The following is an 11,103-nucleotide window of genomic DNA, read 5'->3' as shown; positions in this document are numbered from 1 at the left end:
AGACTAGACTAGACTAGACTAGACTAGAATATCTTGAGGAATTACTGATAAAATTACTTAAGGAATCTTTGATGAAACATTCGGAGGAATATCTGAAAAAAAAAAACACTCCTGGAGGCATTTGTTGAAGCATTTTTTGAAAAAAAAATTCTAGAAAAATCTCTCTAAAAATCTAAACAAAAATCTTGAAGAAAATTCTTAAGGAATCCGTGAAGGTTTCTTTGGAGGACTTCTTGCTGGACTCAGAAAAAGAGTTTTTGCACTAATTTCAGAAAAAAAACCCAGATTAATCCACCTAGTGGTGATAGTGCCTTTCTCGTCAAATATGTGCTCATGATCTTTCAGTCGACGCAATAAATCTTGCCTTAGAGTCAGTGAACAGCCCTTAATCTCTGTGCTTTGGTAACGGACGGGAAGGAGGAAATTCTCGTAGCAGCGATCTGGGACTGTACCACCTACGAATTTCTGAATCCTGCGAATACAGTGCTTTTTCGATTATATCACGAATGAAAAATAAAATCACATGATATATTGGAACGTGATAAAATTGAAACTTTTTTTTTCATAACATTATAAAAACCGAACAGAATGGTATTACCATTTCAAGAGGATGTTACTGGTTTTGAGAATTAGTACCTTGTCATGAGGCTGCGGACCGAATTTAGTCTTTTCCAACCACCGGGTTTGTACCAGTATTAATTGAAGGATAAAATCCTCATGTTTCCAATATTGGCGATCAACCACCCCCCACCCCCAAACGCTGGCACGGTTTCATTGTTCTACATGGAGCGAGGTGACAATAAATTTGGGAGTCGTGAAGGTCAAGTTTGGGAAAAATGCCCTATGCAGCATTTAAAAAAAAATCTGACTCACCTCAATTACATACAATTACAAACCTTTAAATTATTAGCTTGAACAAAGATCTGGAAGTCATACCTTACCTTACCGGTCAGGCTAAGGCCGGGGTGGCCTCTGCTGTACATAGTAGCCGCCTCCATTCCACTCGGTCCATGGCTGTTTGTCTCCAGTTTCGCACTCTGCGTAGGGTCCGCAGATCGTCCTCCACTTGGTCGACCCACCTAGCTCGCTGCGCTCCACGTCTTCTTGTACCGGTCGGATGACTCTCGAGAACCATTTTAGTCGGGTTGCTATCCGACATCCTGATGACATGACCCGCCCACCGTAGCCTCCCGATTTTCGCGGTATGGACGATGGTTGGTTCTCCCAGCAGCTGATGCAGCTCGTGGTTCATTCGCCTTCTCCAAGTCCCGTCTTCCATCTGCACTCCGCCGTAGATGGTACGCAACACCTTCCGTTCGAAAACTCCAAGGGCGCGTTGGTCCTCTGCACGTAGGGTCCATGTTTCGTGCCCATAGAGGACGACCGGTCTAATCAACGTTTTGTAGATGGTTAACTTCGTGTTACGGCGAACTTTATTCGATCGTAGAGTTCTGCGGAGTCCAAAGTAGGCACGATTTCCTGCCACAATGCGCCTCTGAATTTCTCTGCTGGTGTCGTTGTCGTCGGTCACCAGTGAGCCCAAGTACACGAATTCTTCAACCGCCTCGATTTCATCACCGTCGATATGAATTCGGGGTGGCGGGCGTGGTGATTCCTCCCTGGAGCCCTTTGCCATCATGTACTTTGTCTTCGACACATTAATGACTAATCCGATTCGCCTGGCTTCCCTCTTTAGTCGGATGTACGTTTCCGCCATCGTCTCAAATTTACGAGCAATAATATCAATATCATCGGCGAAACCAAGCAGCTGAACGGACTTCGTGAAAATCGTCCCACTCGTGTTTATCCCCGCTCTTCTTATTACACCCTCCAAAGCAATGTTGAACAGCAAGCACGAAAGACCATCACCTTGCCGCAACCCTCTGCGAGATTCGAAGGGACTCGAGAGTGTCCCTGATACTCGAACTACGCACATCACTCGATCCATCGTCGCCTTGATCAACCGTATCAGTTTATCCGGGAATCCGTATTCGTGCATAATCTGCCATAGCTGTTCTCGATCGATTGTATCATACGCCGATTTGAAATCGATGAACAAGTGATGTGTGGGCACGTTGTATTCGCGGCATTTCTGCAACACCTGGCGGATGGCGAACATCTGGTCCGTTGTAGCGCGTTCACCCATGAATCCAGCCTGATATTGCCCCACGAACTCTCTTGCAATCGGTGATAGACGGCGGCATAAAATTTGGGAGAGTATCTTGTAGGCAGCGCTCAGTAGTGTGATCGCGCGGTAGTTTCCGCAATCCAACTTGTCGCCCTTTTTGTAGATGGGACACACGATACCTTCCATCCATTCCTCCGGTAATACTTCCTCCTCCCAAATCTTGGTAATGACCCAGTGTAGTGCTCTCACCAGTGCTTCTCCACCGTATTTTAGAAGCTCGCTTGGTAGTTGATCTGCTCCAGCGGCTTTGTTGTTTTTCAACCGGCCAACCTCCTCCTCAATCTCTTGAAGGTCAGGGGCCGGAAGTCTTTCGTCCTGTGCACATACTCCTAGATCTGTTACCACGCCACCTTCGGTACTTGCAACGTCGCCATTGAGGTGCTCATCGTAATGCTGCCGCCACCTCTCGACCACCTCACGCTCGCTCGTGAGAATATTCCCGTGATTATCTCGGCACATGTCGGCTTGTGGCACAAAGCCTCTGCGCGAGCGGTTCAGCTTCTCGTAGAACTTTCGCGTGTCCTTAGCGCGGTACAGCTCTTCCATCGCTTCGCGATCTCGTTCTTCCTGCTGGCGCTTCTTCATCCGGAAGACTGAGTTCTGCCTGTTCCGCGCCTGTTTGTAACGTGCCTCATTCGCTCTCGTACGGTGTTGCAGCATTCTCGCCCATGCTGCATTCTTCTCGTTTTTCAACTGTTCACATTCGCCGTCGTACCAGTCGTTTCTGTGATTCGGAGTCGCGAAGCCTAGTGCTGTAGCCGAGGTACTGCCTATGGCGGATCGGATGTCCCTCCAGCCATCTTCAAGTGTAGCTGCGCCAAGCTGCTCTTCCGTTGGTAGGGCCACTGCTAACTGCTGCGCGTAGTCTTGAGCCACTTCTACGTTACGAAGTTGCTCGATGTTGAGCCGCGGCGTTCGACTTCGACGCGTGGTGATAACTGTCGAAAGTTTTGAGCGCATGCATACAGCGACTAAGTAGTGATCCGAATCTATATTCGCACTGCGGTATGTGCGGACGTTGGTTATATCCGAGAAGAATTTACCGTCGATTAGAACGTGGTCGATTTGGTTTTCTGTTTGGTGGTCGGGTGATCTCCAGGTGGCTTTGTGGATATCTTTGCGGGGAAAGAAGGTGCTTCGGACTACCATACCACGGGAGGCTGCAAAGTTTACGCATCGCTGGCCGTTATCATTCGATACGGCGTGCAGGCTGTTTCGCCCGATTACCGGTCTGTACATTTCCTCCCTTCCTACCTGCGCGTTCATGTCGCCGACAACGATTTTCACGTCACGCGGCGAGCAACCATCGTATGTTTGCTCTAACTGCGCGTAGAACGCTTCTTTCTCGTCATCGGGTCTCCCTTCGTGTGGGCAGTGGACGTTGATGATGCTGTAGTTGAAGAAACGGCCCTTAACTCTCAACATGCACATCCTTGCGTTGATCGGCTGCCACCCGATCACACGTTGTCGCATCTTGCCCAACACTATAAATCCTGTTCCCAGTTCATTGGTGGTGCCACAGCTTTGGTAGAAGGTAGCCGCTCGATGCCCGCTTTTCCACACTTTCTGTCCAGTCCAACAAAGTTCCTGTAACGCCACGATGTCGAAGTTGCGGGGATGTAGTTCGTCGTAGATTATCCTGTCACATCCTGCGAAACCTAGTGACTTGCAATTCCATGTTCCAAGTTTCCAATCGTAGTCCTTATTTCGTCGCGTGGGTCTTTGCCGATTGTATCGAGTCGTATTTTCTCCTATGTTATTCGCAATGGGGATTTTTACGGGTGGCTTATTGGGCCTACGCCAACACTCCTGTCTCGCCGGAGGGCCATCGTGCCAGTTCTGTTTAACGTCCCAACCAACACTGGGACGACCACGCTGATGGGGCTACCACCTTGGATCTAGCTGGGCGTGGTGCAGCGTTTCTTACTCAGCCGCTGGATGCCAGAACAGACGCTGTTTGAGCCGCACCTCCTTGGTGAACAGACACTCGGATCGTACCTCCTCAATCTAGCTGAAGTCAGAAGGACAACAGTGCCCAGGCTGCGCTACCAGCTAAGCACACAACTCTTAGCTGGCGGTCTTTGTCATCGTTTGACCCGTGGAAGCATGAGGTAGGAACTTGTGAGGACCAGAGCTATATTGGACGCTCTCCTTATCGACTCACCGTTTTGCAGCCCGTGTTGAAAACACCGTTTTGCAGCCAGTGTTGAAAACACGACTTATGCGGGACACCGTTCTTCCAGCGAGGCAAATAAAACACTGAGTTGGTCATATTGCCGTATGTTACAAAGCTATAAAACAACTTTATTAAAATTAAGATTATATAAAACATAAAAAAAAACACTTACATCTACGGTGATTTCTCCACATCAGAATTGAACAATCTGGAAGTCATTCTGGACTGCTTTTTCTGCTGTATCATAGAGGGGTGCACAGTGGGAAAAATCGACCCAAAAGACGGATCTTTTAACGCCGCTGGTTTCGGTACGTGAAGTGGACCATTTCTGACGTAAAAAAGTACGAGAAATCGTTTGGTGCTAAATTCATTCACCGCACGGCACGGGCAGTGGCCCATTTTGCCCTTTTTTTTCGTACAAAATAGAATCAAAATGTACTTTCAAATAACAAGTACGACTGTAGATCGTTGAAAATAGCTGCTGGTGTAATTAGAGGTTAAGAACAATCCTGCCAATACATGAAAGATCCTTTCAAATACTTATTTTGCCCAATATGCCCCATAACTGCTGGGAATTCACACTTTTACCTAATTATGAATGTATTTTTAATGTAACTGATTTGAAGTTTATTTTTTCGGCATAAACAAAAAGCGTTAATTCAATTATCACTAGAATCGTCTTCGGAAGTTGTCCATTTTGCCCCATTTTTCCCTATTCTCACATAAAAAAGAGATTTAATATGTATTTACAAGAACAGATACTGCTATGCAACATTGAAATTAGTTTTAGGTGCAATTGGAAGAAAACAGTTATCATGCGCATTTATGAAAGATCTGTTCTCCCTATTTTACCCTACATTCCCCAAAAACTGCTGGATTATAACATATTTTGTATGGTTTTGTAATGTCACTGGTTGCAAAACATGGTCATTGATCGTTTCAAATATATAAAAATGCGGATTTTAGAATAATACTAGAATCATTCTCAGAATGGTACAATTAGCTGTTCATTTTACCCCAATTTGCCCTGATCTTTTTTGTCATGTAATGAATAAATTAACTTCCCATATTTGCAATGGTACTGAAACCAATGTAATCGAAAAGACGAAAATAACAGTCACATATATGAATTTTTCTATAATTGCAGCTTTTGATGGGGAATTAAGGGCATAATAAGCATTTTATAAAATGTGTTAAATATGCACAAAACTGATTAAATAGGACGTCTTACAGCACCAATATGAAATTATTTAAGATGCCTCATTTAGTCAGTTTTGTGCATATTGGACACATATTAAATTTAAGACTAATGCTTATTATGCCCTTGATTCCCCCCCCTTCCAAGCTGAAATCAGAAAAAGTTATATATTTTAGTTGTGCTTTCGATTACTTTGGTTTCTGTACCAGAAGTGGATCAATTCGGACATAAGCAAATACGGGAAATCAATTTATTTATAAAACGACACAAAAATCAGGGCAAATGGGGTAAAATGGACAGCTAATTATACCATTCTGAGAATGATTCTAGTATTAGTCTAAAAACCGCATTTTTATATATTAAAAATGATCAATGACCATGTTTTACAACCAGTGACATTACAAAACCAAACAAAATATGTTATAATCCAGCAGTTTTTGGGGCATGTAGGGTAAAATAGAAAAAAACAGATCTTCCATATATGCGCATGATTACTGTTTGCTTCCAATTGCACCTAAAACTAATTTCAACGTTGCATAGCAGTATCTGTTTTTTTTTGTAAATGCATATTAAATCTTTTTTTTCTATGAGAATGGGACAAAATGGGGTAAATTGGACAACTCCCGAAGATGATTCTAGTGAAAATAGATTTAACGCTTTATGTTTATGGCAAAAAAAAATCAACTTCAAATCAGTTACATTAAAAATGCATTCATAATTAGGTAAAAGTGTGAATTTCCAGCAGTTATGGGACATATGGGGCAAAATAAAAATTTGAAAGAATCTTTCATGTATTTTCAGGATTGCTCTGAACCTCTAATTACACCAGCAGCTATTTTCAACGATCTGCAGTCGTACTTGCTGTTTGAAAGTACATTTTGATTCTATTCTTGTACGAAAAAAAGGCAAAATGGGGTAAAATTGATCACTTCCCATGTCGTGCGGTGAATGTATTTAGCACCAATAGATTTCTCGTACTTTTTACGTCAGAAATGGTCTACTTCACGTACCGAAACCAGCGGCCTTAAAAGATCCGTCTTTTGGGTCGATTTGTCCCACTGTGCGGTGTAAGGCTTTCCTTTGAATTTGTTCAAGACCAACATGTGAAACGGACGTAAACAGCCATTGCGAATTTCTGCTTCTCCCATTACTCCTAGGCTTATTTCCAGTTATTCGTGCAATCTCTTACCAGTAAAGCAGCCTTCCCTCTATCTGATAACGGGAATAGTTTGCATAAATTAATTTAAATACCTATAGAACGATGCGTTTAAATTTTGACTCATCCTACTGTATATTTACACCTCAGGAATCTAAAATGGTGTGATTTGATGAGATAGTTTTAGTTTTATAAAGTTTTTGGTTCTCTTACACATATCTATTGATTGCATTGATTTTGTTCACTTTCGTAACAACGCTGCTTCTGCAACACCACCGGTAGCGTGTTATGTAGTCCGAGCCTATTTTCTTGCTAACCGTTCATTAGGTTATCGAAATGTCACGATTTGATGTGTCCCATGTATGAGTTTGGTATACTTTATATTTGGCCACTTTTGAGGGGACACCCGGAATCGATTCCGTAGCACTACCAGTAGTATTAAATGTGATCTGAGCTTATGTTAATGCTAACTGTTCATCAGGTTACCCGGAACTAGTAACGCTACCGATAGTAATTTATGTGGAATTTGTCTATTTTTTTTATTATCCGTGCATCAGGTTACAGGCAGAAAAAGCGATTTGATGTACCGCAAGCATGGGTTTGATTCACTTTTATATTTGCCCACTTCCGGTGGGACACCCTAAACCGTCCATCAGGTTATCGAGAAAGCCGCGATTTGATGTGTCACATGCATTGAGTTAAGTTCCCTTCTACATTTGACCACTTCCGGAAGGACACCCGGAACCGATTTCAGGATACTGCTAGTTTTCCCAAGAATGATCTGAGATTTTTTCTCAACAGTTCATCAGGATACCTAAAAAGTCATTTATTGTGTCGCGAATATTGGTTTGGTTCTCTTTTCGGCCACTTTCGGCGAGACACCCGGATCCGGTTCCAGAACACTACCAGCTGTCCCAAATATGGTCTGCAACTATTTATTGCCAATTGTTATCGGGTTATCTAAACAGCCGCGAATTCACGTATCGCATGCATGGTTTTGGTTCACTATTATATTTGGACACTTCCGGCGGGACATCCAAAACCGGTTCCGGAAGATTACCGGTTCAGATATGGTATGAGACAATTTTCTTGCTAATGTCATTAGCCTATCAAAACAGCAGCGCTTTGATGCATAGCTTTGGTTCAGTTTTATATTTCGCCTCTTTCAGAGGGACAGCCGAAGCAGACTCCGGCACTACCGGCAGTCCCTAATGTGGGCTTAGCCTACTTCCACAGACAAACAGACGTAACACTCTGACTTTTCCCATCGTACACCGATTTAACGGTATATTTAAAAATTTGATAGTTGGGATTCCGGGACTATGATTTGAATAGAATTTTTTTTTTCGAACTGTTACGTCTGTTTGTCTGTGTTACTTCCTTGATAACCGGTCATTAGGTTATTCGAAAAGACGTGAATTGTTGTATCGCATGCATGGGTTTGGTTCACTGTTATATTTGGCCTCATCCAGCGGGATATCCGGTACCGGTTCTGGAATGCTACCGGTTCAGATGTGGTCTGAGACTATTTTCTTGCTAACTATTCATTAGGTTATCAAAACGCCGCGCTTCAGATATGGTCTGAGGCTATTTTCTTGTTAACCATTCATTAGGTTATCAAAAAAGCCGCCCTTTAATGTGTCACATGCATGGGTTTATATTTGGCCACATCCGGCGGAACACCCGGAACCGGTTCCGGAACACTACTTGCTAACCATTCATCAAGTTATCGAAAATGCCGCAGTTTGATGGGTCGCATGCATGGGTTTGTTGCAATTTCATGTCTGGCCACTTCCAGGGGTACCGGTCCGGAACACCTATATGGCCATAACTCCGAAACGGCTGGACCGATCCGAACCATTTTCAATAGGAAATAATGGGACCAGATTCCACGTCAAATGAACCATCGGTCTTTAAAATCGGTTGATTTTTACTATCTAAAAGTTAGGTGACCTTTTTTGTACACAAACACACACACACACATACGCACACACATACATACACACACATACATACACACACATACACACCCACAGACATCATCTCAGCTCGTCGAGCTGAGTCGTTTGGTATATAAGACTTGCCCCTCCAGGGGCTCCATCAAAATTTCGTTTTTGGAGTGAACATATAGCCTTTCGGTACACCTTGGTGTACGAGAAAGGCAAAAAACGTAGCAAAAAATCACCCAGGAATTACTTTTGGTACAGTATGCTTTGAATAATGATTGGAGAATCAATTTCCAAACAACTCGCAGGTCCTAGGTTCATATACTTGCTGATCGTTGGATTTACATACTCCTTAATCTATAATAAGAATTACAAAATTATATTTTGAATTGAGAAGCAGCAAAAATGTCACATTTATAATTCTTGAATCATGTTATCCACAGTTTTTTTTTTGTAAGATTTCATTATTTAGAATAGAACTAAGACCGATTGCACTTCATTTTATCATGAAAGGCACATGAAAGAAATTGGAAAATGATCGTCCTGAATAGCAAAAAATATCCAAATAATGGCCATAAGGTTCAATATTTAAGTCAGTTCCTCATGGGTGTACCAGTGTATGGGGCACTGGAATTTGGAAGCCTTGAGTAACCATCTCTGATTTTACCATGACAGCACTGGACTAAAGTGAGTTTATGAAATATCCTTAGAAAAGACGTGCATCTTTGTGCACTTTTACCTAGAGGAATCCTTTATAAATTTACTCTTTAGAAAAGATTCTATAGCAAAATGAATTGTCTGAGATATTGCCTAAGACAGCTCATCAATCGGACAAACCAAAGATTTCTCTTTTTTGAAAAAATTTAATCCAACCTGTCTCTTTTGGTAATGAAAAATACTTATGGAAAATTTAAGATAAATAAAAAATACTGAAAAATCGATCATCGAATTTAAATGGAAGCGCTTATGTTGGATTGAAATGATGTTTTCGATGGTGTTAGAGCACGGGTTCCCAACCGGTGGTCCGCGGCCCCCTGGGGGGCCGTGAAGAGAATCCAGGGGGGCTGCGATGTTACCAAAACAATTGTTAAATTTTTATTCTATTTTGTGCAAATTGCCACCGCCACCACCAAAAGCCACAAATTTTCAGGAACAAATTTTCAGTATAAAACGCCTTTAGAAGATAAAAATTTTTGGCTGCGCCGCTTTTTTTCAGCTACGACTCAAGTTTAATGTACATGACATTATTGATTACGAAATGTTATTGTCGAATAAAAAAAAAACGTATTATTGATCGTCACAAATCCCACAGTAAATTTCTGGCTACGTCACTGTATCCAAAAAAAACCCGGTTTCGTTCATTTAATTCATATTTTTTTTTCAAAAATTTTCATTGGGCCTCAGATGTGTTGACAATTCTTAAAGGGGGCCGCCACCTCAAAAAGGCTGGGAACCCCTGTGTTAGAGGATATTTGAAGGACTTTTAGAAAAAAAAATACACTGAGAGTAATATTCACCGTGGACATGTGTTAAAATTTCCAAAAACATTATCCTTCAATTTTTTAAATTTTTCTCAAAAATTGTCGAGTAGCCCAAAATGGTAAAATGCTTCAAATTATTTTTTTTCGACTTATTTTTTTTTCATTTTTAACCATGCTTAATTAACAGCGAATTTAAAAAAATGAAAAAAAAAATAAGAAAAATACATGGGATCTTGAGAATTGTTATTCAGGATTTTTATACTGTTTTACATTTTTATTCAAAAAGTATCAATTATTTCTTAGATATGCGAATTGACAGACCTTCTCGACCATCATTTAAAAAGTCCATTTTTTGTATTTTTTTTAAATTTGTTCTGACTTAGGTAAAGTTGTCTCATTGAAACTTGTACGTAGAATTTATTTGTTTATATAAAAAGTTCCATAAATTGTTTCCGTATTACCGTTTTGAAAAAAAAAACGATGAAAAATAAAAATATGAGAAAACATAATTAGAAGCATTTGACCATTCTGAGCTACTTGGCAAATTTTGAGGCTGGAAGTCAGCTTTCTTCAGAAATATAATAAAAAAAATCGAAGGTTAGGATTTTTAGAAAATTCAAACTTTATGACATCTAACATAGATCCGCGATGAAAATTACTTTCAAAGTGTTTTTTTTTCTGAAATTTTTTCAAATATCCTCAAACATCTTCGCAGATATCATTTCAATTCACCAAACCATTTTCGAGTTATATTTTATTTTTTGAAAAAGATTATTAGGTATTTTTCATACGCCCTTTTCAAAAGTTTGGTGAAGAATATTGCAAAACAAATAACATCTGAAAAACATTTTCAGATAGAAGTTCATACTTGGGCAGAATTTCATATGAATAAAAAAAAAGGTTGCGTCTACGCAATGCGTGCGTTGCTCGGGAAATGATCGATGGGGTGACCGTGCCC

The sequence above is a fragment of the Aedes albopictus genome, unplaced genomic scaffold (genome assembly GCF_035046485.1).
Source record: "Aedes albopictus strain Foshan unplaced genomic scaffold, AalbF5 HiC_scaffold_25, whole genome shotgun sequence".
Lineage (NCBI taxonomy): Eukaryota > Metazoa > Arthropoda > Insecta > Diptera > Culicidae > Aedes > Aedes albopictus.
Note: the sequence above shows the minus strand (reverse complement) of the source record.